Source organism: Rattus norvegicus, chromosome 11, assembly GCF_036323735.1.
Source record: "Rattus norvegicus strain BN/NHsdMcwi chromosome 11, GRCr8, whole genome shotgun sequence".
NCBI lineage: Eukaryota > Metazoa > Chordata > Mammalia > Rodentia > Muridae > Rattus > Rattus norvegicus.
Window position 1 is genome coordinate 72,421,223 of NC_086029.1, and position 19,642 is coordinate 72,440,864.

The following is a 19,642-nucleotide window of genomic DNA, read 5'->3' on the forward strand; positions in this document are numbered from 1 at the left end:
AATACCAAATTTGGAAATGGAGAAGTCACTGCATTGTTATCAGAACTATTTTTGATGCTCTCTATGTGGCCAGCAATTAACAAAATTTCCGTGCTTCTAAAGAGTGTGTGTGTGTGTGTGTGTGTGTGTGTGTGTACACGTGTGTGTATGTGTGTGTGTGTGTGTATTCCATTTTTCTGTGTGGAGCTCTATGCATGCCCATTCTAAGTTGATTGTATCATTTATGTTTATATTATGATTGTCTTCTTCATTCAAAAACGAAGATTAAGGAAGAGTATATTAAATCCCCCACCATGTTTGCATATGGCAATTGTGTTTTCGTTGTTTTGCTTTCAAAATTCTATACTATGTTTACATGCTTGAAAAGCACCCATCTCTAATTGTACACTGACATTTACAAGTCTAGTGGGACTAATTCTGTAATTTTGTGTGACAATAGTGTAGGTAATTAAACAAGTGAAGAAAATAGTTATTTTATCATCAAGTTGAAGATAGCAATCCCTGCCTTTTAATCTATATTGATGCTAACATGTCTTCGTCCATTAAATTTATATTTCTTATTAAGCATTTTCTTTTTTCCTAGTTACCTTTCCCCAATGATCTTTTCTTGGGTGTCCTTCAGTTTCAGAATAAGCAAGCTTGGTACAACTTTATTTTCATTGATTCAGCAAAGACTTCTGATATTAAAATGTCTATTATTCCTTAGAATTTTTATTTTTATGTTCTCTTCCTTTTTATTTATTTTGGAGAGGGGTTGTTGAAGCTCCTTTTAGATTAGTTTGGGGTTCTTTTGTGTGCATTAGTCAAGCTTCTCCATTGAGAAGGTGAAGGAGATGGAGACAGAATATGTACACACACACTCATGCACACACACACACACATACATGCACACAGACAAAACACACAGAGACACATGCATGTGCACACACACGGGGGTGGGGCATGTCAGATTGGTTCTTAGAATCTTTCCCACCCTCATGATGAGCCTGGCAAGTATGAAGTTTGAGGAGTAGACCACTAACTAGAAATCTAAAAAGCCACTGATTTTACAGCCATAAATTCAAAAGTAAACTGGAGAAAAAAGCAAAAATCTTCCATTTTTGGGTTAGTTAACATCTTCAATTTTCTTAAGGCCTAAATTACTCAGAGGAGACCCAAATATGCCACTGAAAGCAAATTGTCTTAGTAAAATTCAGTGATTTTAGTGTCAATTATATTTGAAAACACCATTAGGCAGGCCGCATACGGTTACTTAATAAAGAAGTTATGTGTGATAGCCTAAAAAAATAGCAATCAATCCCTTATGGAGACCCCATATAAAAGAGCAGTCATAGGTTTTATAACATATATTAGAGTGCCTTGAACTAGCACAAAATCAATATTAAATATTCAATATATTTATATTGTTTTGTTGAATTAAGGGTGATTTCCTCAGATATATATCCCAGTTCATTATTCTACTCGCAACAATTTTGTGTAAGTTCTAATTTACCCTGTGCAGTGCCTTTATAAATGCATTATCCTTTTATATTAAGAAATTGTAGTAGTGACTTTATAAAACATCTTTTATTATTATTTCAAAATCTGTGTCATTATAACCATCAAAACTTAATATCTTCATTGCTACATTATCTCTAATTTTTACTATCAATTTTCATTGGTTTGGATTTTGGTTCAAAGTTTCACAAAGTAGCTATTTGATTCCCCTAAGTCGTAATAACTATTTTTAATCTTGTTCGGCAGAGTCACCTTTATGGGCAGCAAACTGAGTCCTAGCTTTGTCATGGATGAATCTTGCTTCTTTTGCTTTGGATTGTCCTAGAGAGCCCTCATTCCTAAGAACCTGCACAGCCTATACCTTTCACCATCTCTCCCTTGTCATATCATGGCCTCAGCTCAACTTACTCTTTATTTTTGAGGACCCTCCTTTTTCTTCCACAAGAAGGGGGCGGTAGTGAAGAACGAGGGGACCCTGATCCTATGCAAACATGTGGAGTCCCCAGGAAATCTCATGTTTCTTTTACTCTTCCCTTATTTTTTATTCAACTAATACTTACTACAAAGCGATCCTAGGACTTAACTATCTGCATGAGTAAAATAATCTAACAAGACTGGGGAACTACTTCTCCCCCCGCAAGGATCCTTAGGGATTTTAATTGATATGAATCCCAGGACAAGTCAATATCATTCATTTTTCCATTTGAATAGGAAATAGGGAATTCATACTTTTATTAGTATTATTACTGGTATCCTAATTAGAACTTGGTGTTGCACGAATATAAATGATTAAAAAGTTATTGACAGATTAGTGTTTATTCTTCAGGAAAATGTAATCTGATAGAGGGTAATGAAAGCAGCTTTCAGATGCCAAGTGGCTGTACCAAGGAGGGCAGAATAGAACTTTTCTTTATGAGCCGATGAGCAGGATCATATTCATCTAGTGAACACTACAGGGAAGTTTATTTTGCCGAAAAGGAGACGTTTTGGGAGCTGAAGAGATTGCTCAATGGTTAAGGGCACTTGCCATTCTCACAGGACCTGAGTGTGACTCTTAGCATCCACATGAAGCTCACAACCATCTGTACCTCTAGGTATAGGAGATCCCATGCCCTTTCCTGACCTCCATGGGCCTCAGGCAAAGATGAAATGTATGGACACAAGGATGAAATGCAAGCGAGCAAAACACTCGTGCACACAAAGTGAAATGAACTTTTAAAAAATCAAAAGAACGTACTTTGTATAATTTTCATTACATGAACAATAGAGTTGCTTGTTCCTGAGACATTCATGAAGCTGAAGTGTTGCTGGCCTTATGAATCATAACAAATGTTTACATATGACTCATCTTTCCAGTTTTTCCAACCAGGATTCTAGAGTCGTGAGTAGGGATCATATCAGATCAGCATCTCGCTCATTTTTAATTTAAGTTCCATGTTTTTTTAATTAAATATTAGTATAACTTTGTCAGGATGTTGAGTTGAGTTGAGATTGTGTCTACTCAACACATATTTTTATATGTCCCTAAAGGTTAAGTTGAACATATGTATTTTTTCCCATCTTATGGCTACTTCCGCTTTCAACATAGATATAGGTGACTATGCATGTCCCTTAAACACATGTGTGCACACAGGCACACATAAAGAAAACTTTTCCAGGGAACTCAGCTTTAGGAAATGCTACTTCATTTGTTCTTTCTGTTACCAGTGGTATTAGAGTTATGTTATCCAGTGCTTTGGTACCCATCTTTTAGGTTTGCACCTTAGAACTATGATGTCTGACCTTGTGCTTTGCACTACTGCCCTTGGGACAAACACTTGCTCCTGTTGGAATTTGTCTCTAGTCCCCTTCCTCCATTTTGAATTCAAAGAAGAAAAATTGCTTGAATTTAATATTTGTCTAAAATAATTTTTATAGTATACAATAGAATAAATGTTAAGTAATACGTCATTATTAGTAAAAGCACAGGAAATAAGAAATCCACACTTTAATTATGTACAGCAGAACTACATTTATTTTAAAATGTATTTATATACCAGATCACAAATTTCAATAATGCAAAATCACAATTATTTTGGACAGACATAGTATACAATGGATTATCCTAATCAATATCTTTATGGTATGGGAAGAAGTAGAGCTCAGTGTGAACTATGTAAATCTGTGCAGGCTCTGCTGTGAGTCATGCTGCTAGTCACTTTTTCTTCTGATAATTCAGCCATTTTCTGTCCAGAGTATCTTCAAGAATTATTGGCTGGTTCTATCTTATGTGATGAGGCTCTTAGTTCCTTGCGCTTTTCAAAAAAAAATCCACATTTCCTTCATCTTAATTCTTCTAATCAATTAAACTTGAATTTTCAAAACTTTTATAAAGGTTTATAGATTTTATTAGGAGGTTCCGGGGCAAATTTCTCTTGGCAATGGGTAATTACGAAAGATTTCTTCTGGCACATGTGTGTAGGTATATTCGCAACTATATGGTCCATGCTTCTGTGTGTATGCATGTGCACATGCACTCGCACATCAGTGCACATTTAGTGTCTAGAGGACGATGTTGAGACAGTTCATGCACTTGGACCCAGAGCCCACCAATTCAGCTACTCAAACTAGCCAGTTTGTCCTGGAATCTCCTATCTTTGCTTACCAAGTGCTGGGATAAGAAGTGATCTGATAGCCTACCTGATATTTACATGGATGCTAAAGATATGGACTCTACTCCCCAACGTTGTTCTGCAAATGAGCTGTCTCCCCACCCCCAACTCCTATTAACTTTCTATGAATCACGATCACTAGCAAAATAGTCAACTAAATGAATTGTGCTGATAAAAACAACAACAACAACAACAACAACAAAATGTTCTTTGTCCTCCAGTTGTTTAAGTAAAATCCTACATCTTGCTACATTTGGTGGCCATTGGTCACGTTACCACAGTAGCAACATGAAATGCCCAATAAAAGTCGTTGTTTGTGGATACAAGCCAGTGATCAAGCAAACAGATACTGAGCCCTTAATAAAGTCCAGGCTGTTTCTAACCCTGTGGGATATTTATGGATATGTAAGTCCAAGAGAGTTAATGACAGCAAAAGTTAATACCAAGCCATCCAACATCATTGTTCCATGTAATGTCAAAGACTAAATTTACTTCCCTTTTAAAAGAATGCATCTGTCAGAGCAATTTAACATGTGATTGGTAAACAGAGAGGGGTCTATTCCAGACTCAGAAAAAGAAAAAAAAAAACATGAGTAACGGCATTGGACAATAGTTCCTGCTATGTTTTCAGAGGACGTAGAGCGAACTACTGATTTGGGACAACAGCATCTACTCTGCTATCTGCAATCACAGCATTCAATAGAGAAAATGGCAAGGCTATGAAAAGACTGGTTATAATGAGGGTCCCACTGTCATGCTGGGGCACAGCAACAGAGCAAGTGATTACATAAGATCATCTATTCAGCCCTTAAGGAGCTCTTGTTTGTGCTTTCAGTCCAGCCTTCCACCAGGCACCAATTATATGTACAGCTAGCAGTTTGGGTACTGTTGGTTTAGGGAGTGGGCTCAGGCACCGAGCTATAGAGAAGCATCTCAGCACGAGCCTCGCGCTCTCTGTGTGCAGATTCCAGGAGATCCTTAGGTAGAGTTTGATTTCCAAGGAAAAAAAAATAGAAGAAAACAGAAAAGGGAAGGAAATAGGAAAGCGGAGGAGGTTAGGAGTGAGGCCTGTCTTCTACCTTTGCTGTCCTTAACGGGAAATTACAACAAATCCACAAGGCTTGCCCTGTGACTAAAGAAGCATTTGTTCCTGATCATTAAACCTGGCTGGCTCACCAGAAGGATTTTACAGTCCCTTGGACCATGCTGAAAATTTGAGGATGGAGATAATCCCTTTCACTCCTCTTTTTTTTTTTTTTGTTGGTCTGCAAAACTGTTTTGAGAGATTGAACCTTGGGCAAAGAGGCCTAATGCACATTTTGCTCTTGTTCAATGGGTATTCAGCAGATTTCTGATCTCAAGAAAAAAATTCTCCTTAGTTGTTGCCTATTTTCTGATCTGGGGGAGGGGGCCTGAAGAGCTCGGTGTTATCTGCGAGGTGCCAGCTATTGCTGCTGCAGATGCCATTCGATGGTTCATTTATCTGAATATGTACTGTTCCTTGGCAAGACCTCGGGAATGAGACTTTGTTGTAATGGTGGTGCACTTATTTTTGATGGGACTCTTGAATAATTGTCCTTTTAAAGAATGCTATCTGAGTGACTGGGAACATTTCTCCTAGGTATACAGGCCTGAAAAACTGAGAGATCTATGGGCACATCCATATCTGTCTATATACCAAAAGATGACTATATACATATACATAGATATGTATGTATATATGTGTTGCTATAACTGCAGGTTTCTTCCTGACTCTAGCATTGATTATTTATTAAGTAAAGAGCAATCAGTGCATCCATTAACTCGATTGCAATTAGCATGTATTATTATTATACGACTAAGAGGATACCAAAAATGTACAAAGCTGACTGAAAAGTATACAGACTTCATCAAAGGCATTTAGTATGTTCTAATTAGTAAATTACACTCTTCTGACCTCATGAGTGTGTGAGAATTTCGCACATTTGCTTTTCACAGCAGGGGCCAGAGAGTTTACACATCACTTTCCTTTAAACTAACACAAGAAATCAAGGCTTCTAGTTTATTTAAGTAAACAAATCCCTTTTTTTGCACTTTAATTCGCAAAGTATAAACAGATCTCCAATTCATAAAATAGTTAATCGTTTTCCTCTATAATATATTCTAGTTATTGTTAACAGCTTGACTTTAGTGTCTGCATGGTTGATTTATATATCCACTTCCTCTTTTCCTCCCAGTCCCATCCTCACACACTCCTCCCCCTTTTCTCCTCAGAGAAGGGGGTATGCCCCCTCCCCCATGGGTACTAGTAGGCCCTGGAGCATCAAGTTGCAGAAGGACTAAGTGAATCCTCTATCCCTGAGGCCAGACAAGGCAGCCCAGCTCAGGGATCCAAAGGCAGGCAACAGAGTCAGAGACACTCCTCCCAACCCCCAACTCCCACTGCTCCAGCTGAACAAAACCTTTTCAAGTTTCAGAGTCGGAAGACACTGTAGAGAATGAATGATGGATAGAATACTTTTTGTGTGAATGAGCATTTTATATGAAACCTCTCAAATAGCAAGTACAGAGTGGCAGAATGGGGCTTGAAAATCGTGTTTGTATTACCAATAAAAATGTAAAGAATCTACTGATGAAGAAAGGGAGTTAAGCACTCGGTGAATGAAGAGCCCGGGAAAGAAGTTTGATGATAACAGATGGACAATAACAGAACGCAGAAGTACTAAAAATAGGAAGGAACAAACTACACAGTTCTCTAGCTAAAGGGCAAGGAAGTAGTACCCTCAGAGAGGCAATTTAAATTTGACCCAAGGATGCTTGAGTCAAGTTTCAAAGCCTAAAAGAAAAATATTTAATGGTACAATAAAAACTCATTTGAGGAGGAGAGAAACTTGCTGAGTAGTTAAAAATCTAAATTACAAAGTATATAAAGGAAACGCAATTTAACTTTTTAGGCATATGGAAAGCAAACCACCTTGGACCAATAACCTATTCGCAAGAGAACCCAACTGTATCTGTTTTTGGGGTAGGATGAGCGTCTCAGGCATGGAAGGGCCTTGGCCACTGCTTATTTTCTGCCTTTAAATACTATTCCTAGAAAGACTTATTGCAGTCCATTTTCAACCCTATGGTTCCCAAATCCTCTCTCGTATTAAGCAAAGATAGGCTCCAAGAATACAGAGCTGAAATTAGAAATCATTACCAAAGCAAAATTGTATAGTTTAGTGAGGTAGAATTTACCTCACTTCAGATCATCAGTTGTCTTTGGGATGGCAAAGAAGCTGGGTTATTTATCTCCATGTGTGTAGATGGAAAGAGAAGAGTAGGACGTAGTGTCCAGAGGGATCTGACCAGAGGAGAGGGAAACTCAGTTTTCATGAATATATAAGAATTACTGATATTTCAAGCTAACATAATAATATATCCTGAGGCCTAGAGAGCTGAGAGAGATTGTTGTGGTTAGGGAGAATGTGTTATTTATTACAGAGCTAAATAAGGAAGCCTATTAGCCTCCTTAAATATGTCTTAAATACGAAAGTAATTTTTAAGGATTTTTTTTGTATTAACTCTCTTCCCTAAAGATGCTTGAATATGTGGAGTGATGGAATCAAGGAAGAGATAAGTAAATCTGAGTTTCCATGGAACACACAGTAATTGACATGTCCCAGAATTCCCCTGTGAAGATCAAACAGTCAAGTGGTTGGGGGAAAGAAGATCTCCCAATTTCCACTGTTACTGACTGAGTACAAGGCAAAGAACTGCCTTTGCCATCTCATACCACATACTGCCTTTGCCTTGTGACCAAATGCATGGCGAGGGTGGAATGGTTGCAACTTTCTTTATGAGTTAGCCACTAGAAAATAGCCAGTGAATCTGTCTTAAAAACAAGAAAACAACAACAAAAACCATAAGCAATTGAAGAACCATAAAAGGATTTTTACTTATATTCTCTATTAAATATTTTCTTCTTTCTTTTGAGTTTATCTGACCTGTATGATATGACTTCAGGCCTTACCAGGCTGCTCATCCTGTACAGTCTAGACCATCATTTCAATTCATTCTTTCCTACCAAGCATTAGTTCCTAGGCTTAGATCTGGCCTAACATAAACTCTTAGGCCAAAAGTTCTTTGACTTTGTAATTAAAACAATTTCAGACGCCTAAGAATTTAGGCATTGTTTTCATCTTCTAGATGCCCAGTACACTGTGATGAGCAGAACTGGAATTTGAGAGCTTCCTATATGCCAGGTACCTACCATTCTTCCTGCTTTCTATGTATAAATGATCTGAAAACTCTGTGGATAATCTGAAATTTCTGCTTATTCTCTTTTTAAAAAGATCAAACATTTTAGAGCTAAAATAAAAAATGTGTGCAGAAATTCATGTAGCTAATAACTGGGGGAACTCATTCACATGTTCTCTCTGACTCTCATCTCCCCTCTTCACCTTGGCACTACATCAACCCAACCACTTTGCTCTATTAAGTGTCAATCATATTCATTCTACTTGATATTATTTAGAAAGATCATAGACTAGAGTCATTGCCCTGATCCTTCTTTGCAACTATGAATGGATCAATACATATCTGATGAGCAACATCTATGTCTCAGGTTTATTATTCTAGATATCTGCATATAAAGGGAGAATGAGGTTTAAGGTCTTGTGTGCTAATTGAACTGATTGAGGAGGAGGAGCCTATCAAGTTCAATATACTCACTTAACAAACAAGAAAATGAATTGTCAAAATAAAAATCCATTTAAAATGTATACACGTCTTACCCAAAGCTACACATATATCAGTTAAAGAGCAAAGACTAATGGCAATGGCCATGTTTTTTAAAAAAATGAAAATGGTCCTTTTCATAAAGCTTTTACATTTGACAAGGCATTAGTGAGCAGAATCAAATGTTTGAGCTAAAGAAAAAATTATTCTTTCAAAAACTAAACAGGAACAAGTTAGTAGCATAGAGCTCAGCTAACATTCCTAGGTGGGTCGTCACCAACAATTAATTAATTAGAATAAACTAAATAAAATGTCAAGGTTTGAGACCAACCTCTTGGAGTGCCCTTTTAGAATCTTTAGAAAATTGTTCTGTTCAAGTCCCTGCCAAGCCCAAGTCCCTCTGTTAACTTTCAGCCACTCTAACCCATCCTAGCGCCGCTCCCATCATGCCTACATGACTTAGCTAATGACTCAATCCAGCCATAGGAAAATGAGAGAGATTCCATTCTTAGGAGTGCAGCACGGCCGGGGGTCTCCCGAATAATGGCTCTAAATTATGCCACATGCTATGGAGAGCTTGCTTTCTCCTCAGAAAAGATGACTTATCAAACTGTGCTATCTCTTCACTAAATTTACTAGGCAGAAGAATGCAACAAGGAGGAAAATAGCTTCAGTGCCAGAAAAGGACATGCACATCCCAGGAGTGGTTCCAGTGGTTATAGGGGAAAAAATTAGATCAACCTGGAATCCCCAGTTGTCCAATTTTCCTGAACACTAGAGTGCGTTTTCAACTTCAGTGCTGTAGCAAGTGCTATTAGTCTGTGAGTTTTGCATCCTCTTAAGGTTATATAAGAAAATGGCGGTGTATTTAATTCAGAATAATAAGCACTTTTATGGGATAGCAACTTATAGAATACTCTGTGTGTGCCGTTATATGATTTAAAGCATTATCAGAAGTGGCTCGAGTAGATTATCTTTCACTATTTTCTTGTCATTGAAGACTTGTTTTAGGGGGGAAATGAACTCCTCACCAAGAAACTTCCTAACTGAACCTTGTGAAATGTCTTTAAATACTAGCTTCAACTCTTTGTTTCTAAAACCAAGCCCAAATGACGATATCCCCAACAGTTAGCAATTATAAAAATATTAGTTTATCTAATGATATCGGGTATGTTTGCTCTTTAAACAAGAGAAAGGAAAGAAAGACACAATGAATTTTATTTTAAAGTGGTATAAAACTTGGATTTACGGTATTATTGAAACTAACCGTGCAACTAGCACACTACTGGACTATTCGAGAGTCTGTATTTACTCACACACAAAAATAGTAAAGCTGCAAAAACACCTCAAATGGAATACCGTGTACTAGTAGCCTACAACATAAGCAACATGTGTTTACTTGAGACAGTAGACCTCATAGGATCCCCGTAACAGAAGCAACCGAAGAATTCACCTAAGGATACAGTGAATTATTCCAAGTTAGGCTTAATAAAGCAATATGCAGAAGCAAGGCTTCAGAAGGATGCCAACAATGGGCACTGTCACGGTAAATGTCAATCACAATCCTCTCCTGACTTACCATAAAGATTCAAACATGCCCTTTACGCTATGTGGTACACTGTACTTTGTCTAATTAGAAATGCATATTAATAACAATGACAGGATATGGCATGTATTTTTGCATTTTTTACTGTAAGCAAAGTACTCACAGCCAAAATCAGTTGCTAGATTTTTACTATATATTCTCAATACCTGTTCTCCAATAATGACGCTTAACGGTATCCTATCAGAACTCGGAAAGAAGGTTCTCACCATTTCCCCTTCTCACAGTATCTCACTGGTTCAGGTTAATGAATGTACTGAGATCCATCATATCCTGACGATTTTGCCCCTTCATTTTCTTCCTTACCGGCTTGACCTTACTCATAATCATAATCAGCCCCGATAGATTCACTCATCTTTTTAAACATACGTTATTGCCTCCTGCACAAGGCATTGGCATATATCGTTCCCCCTCCCTGTTATTTTTGCTCAGCTATCCACATCGTCAACACATTCTTCAAAGTATATGCCTATCAGAAATGCAAGACTGTCCTTAAGGAATGTGAAGGGGGGAAAAAAGAACAGGGCTTTGATTTCTACTTACTTTATCTGGACTTCAAAGTAAATCATGCTTTAAAAATATTGAAATTTCCTTTAGTATGAGTATATGCAACCAATTTATACACAAATATATGCATCGTTAGAGTCTGTTATACAGAAATGTTTGCAGCCCACTGCCTCCAATCTCAGCTTAGTTGTCACTTCTTTATAAACATCTTCCTTTATCAATCAGACAAACACAAAAGCACACTGTTGACCCCGAGAGTACCGTACAGCTCTGTGAAGCATCGTAGAAGTTGTAATTCCACATTTATTCCTGAAGCCTTTTGATTGACATATTCACAATCACTTGACTCTCATGAGGACAGCCATTGGAATTCTATTTTTACCACCTTTTCCCTCATAATGTCTAACAAGCTGCCTAACTTATAATACATTCTTGACAAATATTTGATTACTATAGAAATATATATGTGTATGGCTAATCTTTTGAAACATATATATGTGCACCACACACACACACACACACACACACACACACACACACACTCTTCAACTAAAACATCTCTAAATGGAGACCTGCTCCCCCCCACCACCACTAATAAACTCTCCATTTTCTAGCTCCTTTTCATTGACTGTCAACTATCTTTGTGTCATCTGTCTATTTGCTGCAGACTTGTCAGGACAGTGCTGAAGCATCAGCTGGGCTCATGATACCCAAAGTAATTGCAAAACTGTTTGCTGTAAAACAGATTAAGAGCCCCTACTCAGCAAGCATGGAGCCAAGTTCTTCCCTGGTCGCTTCAGAAACATGTGGCAGGACTCCGTAATGTGATGGATACCATATGAAGTGCAGAGGGTTGCCCATATGTTGCTGCAATTTTCCAGTACAGGATGTGCTCTTTGGACTTAATAATGGTGATTTAGGACACTGGTGAAAATTCCAGTTCTCTTTAGGTCTCATTCAGAATCCCGTGGCAGGGGATGGCAAGGCTGTAATCCCACACGGCAGGAAAGAACATTTAAGAAGGGAAAAGAGACCTTCGCAACTGAGTTGTATTCAAGCTGATCAGTTCAATGTGCAGTGCTTGTCACAGAAAGGAACAGCTGTCATGGCTGAAATCTTGAGAGCTGAATAAAAGAACGCGGAAACAGACATAAAACATTTTGAGTTTGAGATGAAATTGGAGGAAGGGATGCCGAGTATCCCTCTTTGAAACTGACTGATCCAGTCAGTAGTGAAATTGCGCAAAGCACATTTGGTGTCGAGGGAGGATGTCATAGTGATCGGCAGTGCGCATAAGAAAATGCCTGGGTGAGGGGGCCAGGACGCAGGATTGTTTGGTAGTAATATTAATACCCAAGATTATGAATGAAGTCAGGATTTGCAAGCCTAAGACAAATTACTCATGGTGGTAAATTCAAAGTGATGTAAGTCAAGTGGACATTTTTTGAATGAAAGAGTAGAGTGACTAGTATGATAAAAAAATCATGATTATTCCCAAAGTAAGCCATAATAGGGATGTCACCTAAGAAAGGAAGGCGGTGGAAGAATTCATTTGTTTCAAGCAGACAAATGTACTGTGTGAAAGACCAAAGGTATTGGATGTAACTATACAGAGGAGCCTTTAGGAACAATGCAGGATCTCTGCATAGATAGATACTCCCGAAAGAAGGGGAAAAAACATAGAGTCTCTCAGTTTCTGATGATTGGGCAGGCAGCCTCAGAAAAGGGAAAATGTCAACCATTGAAGGTTTGTAATCACTCCCAGCTTAGTGCTTTCTTTATTTTTTCCATGAGGAGAGGTTTAATGAGATAAGAGTAGAGGAAGAGAGGAAAAGCAGCGGGCCATGGGCACGTGGGGGTGGGGGGATGAGGGCAAGAACAGAGAAGAACAAAGAGCAAGAGGGATAGGAGAGGATAAGAGAGAGTAAGAACAGATTAGTGCTTTCTTAGTCTCTTGGTTTACCAGAATCACTTGGAAAACTCTGCAACTCTGCCTGAACACAAGAGCCAAGCTGATTTTGTCATCAGGCAAGGTGTGGGAGCACAGTACGAAATGATCACGCTGTGGAACGGGGCAAATGTGTACAGGAAGGTAAAGATGGTTACCAAGTCTCTCTTCAGCCCCGAAAGCACAAGGCTACCTTTCTTTATAACTCAGAGTGACAGTAATAGTCAAAGAGCCAAAGGGCTTCACTGAAGATTTGAAGGGCTTCATGATTTATGAGATTTTTATTGGAAATTTTATTGATACAGACAACTAGCTGTGAAACCTATTTCCTCAGGTGCTCCTGCGTTAGTGACTACATTCCCCAGGGTTTGCCAATGTTGCTGCCACCCAGAACAAGGAGGGAGAAGAGTCTTTCCTCATTGTTTCAATCTAACCACTTAGTTGTTGAATAATTATTAAATGAATTAATATTCAAAACATGTCTGAAATTTTTAAAAAAGGAAGAAAGAAGAATAAAAGAGAAATTAACAAGGTAAAAACTGCTTTAAGTAAAATACATTTGGCCACGTTTTGGTGATTGGTGTGTGAATGAGTAATGGATGTGAAGATGCTCTCTGTGAGGTACCCTCAAGCTTCATTGCACAAAAGGAACATTTGCGAGATTTGTTATCATGCATATTTGAAGGCCACACCACAGAGATTCTGATTGAGTAGGTCTTGAATGAAGGCAGAAATCTGCATTCTTAATAATAAAGATCAGATCTACAACTGTACTGTGAAAAGTATCTTCACTGTACTCTACAGCAGTGTGTCCTGTATCAATGGAAATGGTGAGCATAGTTCCATCCAATACAATAGTCACAAACCACCTCAGTCTGCATTCTTGAGACGCAATACCTTCAAATGAGGAATTGAATTAGCAATATTGTTTCATTTCAATTCTTTTAAGTCTGAATTGTCATGTAGGGCTAATGGCTATCATATTAGAATGTTCACTACATGTTGGAGCATCTTTTGGGTATATGCCCAGAAGTGGTATAGCTGAGCCACTAGGTAGTACTGTGTCCAATTTTCTGAGGAACTGCCAGACTGATTTCCACAGTGCTCGTACCAGCATTCCAACAAGAGTGGAGGAGTGTTCCTTTTTCTCCACATTCTCTCTAGCATCTGATATCACCTGAGTTTTGGATCTTAGCCATAACTGTTGTAAGGTAGAATCTCAGGGTTGTTTTGATTTGCATTTCCCTGATGACTAAGGATGTTGAATATTTCTTTGGTACTTTTCAGCCATTTGGTATTCCTTAGTTGAGAATTTTTTGTTTAGCTCTGTAGCCCAGTTTTTAATACAGTTATTTGGTTCTCTGGTGACTAACTTCTTGAGTTCTTCATATATATTGGATATTAGCCAACCAGCTCCCTCCCCTCCCCCCAGAGCTCCCAGGGACTAAACCACCAACCAAAGCGTACACATGGAGGGACCCATGGCTCCAGCTGCATATGTAGCAGATGATGACCTTGTCGGATATCAATAGGAGGAGAGCCCTTGGTCCCGGGAAGGCTCGATGCCTCACTGTAAGGACTGGGAGGCAGGAGCGAGTGGGTGGATGGGAGGGGGAGCACTTCATAGAAGCAGGGGCAGGGGGGATAGGATAGGGATTTTCTGGAGGGAAAACTGGAAAAGGTGATAACATTTGAAAGGTAAATAAAGAAAATATCCAAAAAAAGGAATGTTCACTAAAAATATACTTTGTGGCATGTGGGGTGGGTTGTGAAGGAGAGAGCTGAGATTTGCTTTTGGACTGTACCATTATAATAAAGAAATACTACTGTACAAATCTCAATCAGAATAGCAGAATCCACTTTCTGAAAAATGTTTCCATTTAATAAACAAAGGTTGACTGCCAAGAAACTCAAAACAGAAGAAATGGAGTTTCCAAATTGCCTCATAGTTAGTGTTAGTGACAAAATTAAAGTTTCTAAGGCAGAGCACAGAAAGAGGAGTGTCCATTCATCAAAAAGACAGGACACGGCAGATCCTTTTCAGAATAGAGTAGGATTTCCATGGTCAGAGTGAACAGGGATGTGAAGTTTTATTTCTATTGGATCTGTTTTGAGAAGCATTTAGATGGCACACACACACACACACACACACACACACACACACACACACACACCACATACACACACACACGCGCGCGCGCGCGCGTGCGCGTGCGCAGGCAGGCAGCCTAAATAGTTGGAGATTGGCAGCCAAAGTCGGAATTGTAGATTTGGAGAGAGGAGTGAGAGCGCAGAACCATGACAGAAACGAAAATGAAGGGGAAGTAGGGCAGAAAAGAAAGAGCACTAATGGAACCATTGCCTCCTTTGCCTGTAGAGACAAAGGTTCTCTCTGCACATTCACATTAGCATTTTGGCATATGAAAATGAATTCAAGTGCAGTCTACAATAAATTACAGCTCTCCTAACTAACATCTTAGACAACCTCATGTGGCTGGTAATAAGTGGTCTCAGAGAATTGTTTTCGACAGTCTGTGATTGGTTGTGCACATGTCCTGTGCATGAGTTGCTACTGGCGATGCTCCATGACCTGTATGACTTGGAGTGGCCTGTGTCCTAGGAGAACCTCCCTGGAACACTGGCCCAGGCTAGGAAACAAGATGGGGGTTGGAGGGGGAGGGGGGGATTCTGTAGCCAACAGCTCTAAATCTTTCCCTGATGATGTTAGGGAATAGAACTGGCCCAGTTGGCTCATAACGTTGTTCTGTAAAACTTACTTTGCAATCAGAGTTGAAAAAGCATTCCTTACTTAGTTGTTCTGTAAAGGTATCCTTTATGCAACATGCCTCACTTTATAAACCTTTGTAAGCTCCAATTTTTAAATGGACACAATTTCCTTGATTAAAAGAGAGGGGAGCTGGCGTATGTCATCTTATAAGACATCAGTGAGATATTTGGGATTAAAAGTCAGGCTTTTCTAATGTCTAATCACAGTCACACTTGAGAATACCACACTACTCAAAATCTTAATGCCATGTTTGTGGAGGATTTCTTTAGAGGGATTTACCAATTTAATTCAAAAGAAATGAAATGATTGACATCTTCCGAGTTTTGGGGCTACTTTTACACATACAGCTTTATCCTTCTGCCTCTGCCTGTGCACTCATGAGGGCATATCTATCATCCCAAGGCTGTAATTTTATGGGATGTACCACCTTTGATAAAGCCATATGACCTCTGATTCTAATAGAAATTCAAGGCTTAGTTACTTGCTGGTGCTTCCTGAACAGGATCCACTAAGGACTCCTGTGGACTGATTGTCACTTTATATATTTTTCCTAACCCTGTATTTTTCTGGACTCTTTACAAACAATAGATGACTAGAAATTTCTGTATCTCCGAATGAAAAAAACATACCAAGGCAAACAGATGGATTTTGGGGAAGAGGGACAGGAAAAATGCAAGGTGAAGCCTTGAGACATGAATGTTTGGAGAGACTCGCCCATGAATTATAGGAGTCTCTGGAGCTAGACAGATTTATAGCTGAGGTCAAAGTTTCTTATGAAGGGATTCCAAGTTTTCATATTTTAAAACTGTGCTTGCTAATCTAAGCATTTTAGCTGCAAATTTGAATAATAGGTGTGACAATATTTACATGAAACTTAAGTCATAGTGTTTGACCCAACTACACAACAGGCTTCTTAAATACTTACGATGTTTGCTTACTGGAAATATAGTTAATGAGTAGTACCTGATTTCTGTAGTCAGATTATGCAACTCACCAATGCTCTATCCTCATGGATAGAATAAGAGAGTTCTCCCCAATTTCAAAATTCTAATGCATTCTCCTTTTCCTTTGATTACATTTTCCTTCATTTCCTTTCATTCGTTTTTGAAAAATATTAAAGCTACCAGCCAGGTAGTGGTGGTTTGTACCTTTAATTCAGTACTCAGGAGGCATGGGCAGGTGCATTTTTGAGTTTGAGGCCAGCCTGGTCTACAGAGTAAGTCCTAGGACAGCCAGGGCCACACAGAGAAACCCTGTCTCGAAAAGACAAAACAAAGAAACAAAGAAACAAACAAACCTAACAAAAATGGACAACGCTACCACTGATGACCAGTAACAAGCTTGAAGATGAAGACCTGGGGGTGGAGAAGATATTGCTTCAAGTAATCTCATCTTTCTTTGAGATTGATCGGTGGCCATTCATTCATCAAACATAAGGCAGATTATCTCTTTGTATCACATCTTTCTCCCTGTCACTTCAGAAACTTGAGTGAGCCTGAAGAATTTCATGTTCTCAAGGAAATTCTGTGTTAGTGACAGCAATAACCACAAAAGAGGAATCGTGCCAAGTACATAGTGCTTAGGAGGACCACGCAGCCTCCACCTGAGGCATTAGGATGCTCCCGGTAATTTACCCTGCCCTGTTACCCCTATCATTCTATCTGCCTCTCCAAGCCTGATTTCTCATTTGTCACTTTGTAAAAGTTCCCAAGTACATCTACGGGCTCTGGATCACCCCATGCAAACTCTCATTGAATCTACCTTCTATTCCATACACCAATCACTTGATGCTTCATTTAGGCACAAAGTCTACACATCATAGCAGGTGACCGTAGGTGTTTGAAACTGCACACATAGTATGGAAATTCCGTCTAGCCTCCTCCCTTTGGCTAGGGCAGGTGCTCCTGTCTCTCTCTGTGGCTGACCAGGTTCATCTGCATTCACTCCTGGCCTCTCCTCTGCTCCAGCTCAGCTCAGCATTGTAGTTGTGCCCCATCATTACAGCATGCACTCCTTGTGTTAAATCAATAGTTTATGACATGTACAAGGGAAAGCTGTAAATTTAATTTTGTCCCCTGCAGTGCAATTCCTATCTTGTTTTCTGGCAACATAATGAATGTGTTTGCCCTCCAGACCCCCCACCCAGTGGAGCAATTGAAGGATAAAGAAAGAAAATAGCAAGGCAGAATTAGATAGCTGGATTAAAACTGGATTAATCAGAGCCTCAACTTAAAAAAAAAAGGCAGATGCTTTTTATATACACATGTTATTCTTCCAGAAATAGGCACAAACAAGGAGATGATAATTGAAGATAGAAGGGGTCTTTATATTACTTAGCAAATTATGAGTAGTTTAGACAAGTGTGTTTAATTTTAATGGAAATGTTAATGTTGTAGGCTGGTCTTAGTGGGCTGGTGTTACTTTACCCTCAGAGTCTCATCTGCTGTCTGTCATCCCTCCCCCTTTTATGAAGTTACCCTTTTATGAAGTTACCAACACTTTTGTCACTAAGAGCTTGAATTGCTAATCCATGGAGTGTCTTTTTCATGCCTCATCACGAATGTCTTCTTTTCCTTTTAGAGTGTTCAGCTACCTTCTTAACCCAACCAGAGTCTCCGCACCTATTAACTCTATTATTTAATCTTGCTTTCTATTATCACTCTCAAGTCATTTTGTATGTATTTGTATGTGTGACATGCATACATATACTATACTTACCTATTTTCTTATTTGTTACTTATATTTCCCTATTGAAATGAAGTCTGGTGAAGGCAGAAAGTCATCTTTAGACCCTGTCTAGGTCCATAGACTATCACATCCTGATACTTAATGACATGTTAAATGGGTGAATGAATGAATGCTGTATGGAGCTGGTACTAAACCCTCAGGCACAGACAATCAGGTAAATGTTTAGCAGCCTGTGTGGTTGGAAAACCATCCTGATTTGAAAAAGGATTTCAACAGTCATTCTCTGACATAAGTTGTTCTGATGGCTCCTTCTTCAAAGAACTACAAAGAACTCATCTACCAGCTCATCCCTACCATGTTTGTTTTAGGGGAGACTCCCTGAAAGCTTTCCTTTTATTCTTGGCCCATGAGTCTGCCAGGCATGAGACAATATCCCCAGAGGATCATCTCCCAGTGCCATGGTGGGAGGCAGAACTGTGGCTGCATTTCCTGAGAATCAAAGAACCTTCATTTACATTTGAAACGAGAGAAAAAAACCACACCATCATTTCCTTGTCAGCTATGTTCCAATCAATCCACCCCCTCACCACCACTGCCAAGTTGTCCTTTGATAGGAATTCATTGCAGAGATAAGATGTAAAATTTTAATGAGATTATTTTGATGTTTACAACCTCTAAGAATGTCTCCCCAAAAGTCTTGTGGAGAAAAACATTTCCTTCTACTGTTCTCTGCACACTTCTGATCCCTAAACATTTACCTTATTGAATTCTGGCACAGATTGATGGGAAAACCACTGGGCTTTGCACCATGTGCTTGCTCCACAGTGTGTTGACAGGGACAGGACAGATTCAATGACCTGGACATCTCCCTTACTGACTCTTATGATTCCACCATTAGTGACTAATGCTTAGGGGAGATAAAAGGGCCCACTGTTGATTAGATAAGACATTAGTACATACAGTTCTTAATTTAATTATCCTAAAGAAGACAATGATTCATTCAGAAGTTTTACATACTGTACAATGTAATTGTTATTCTTTATTAAAATAAGCATTATTTTGAGGGCTCGGAGAGAAAACCTCTAAACTAATTCACTGATGGAATAGCTTAATTCTCATACTTATTGAATATAAGATTTAGAATAAGCAGATGGGCAAAAAGAAAAAAGGCAAGAAACACAAAATATAAGTTCATCTTTCCCTAAACTGCCACTAATGGATGTAGTCAGGAAACCCTTATTCTTAAAGACATTTGGTTT

The 19,642-nt window shown here is 38.9% G+C and overlaps 1 protein-coding gene across 3 annotated transcripts in view; it reads right to left on the reverse strand.

Moving 5' to 3' along the window:
* The window catches only part of Lsamp (limbic system-associated membrane protein), a 2,169,735-nt gene that overhangs the window by 367,938 nt on the left and 1,782,155 nt on the right, over positions 1–19,642 (reverse strand). The window lies entirely within an intron of this gene.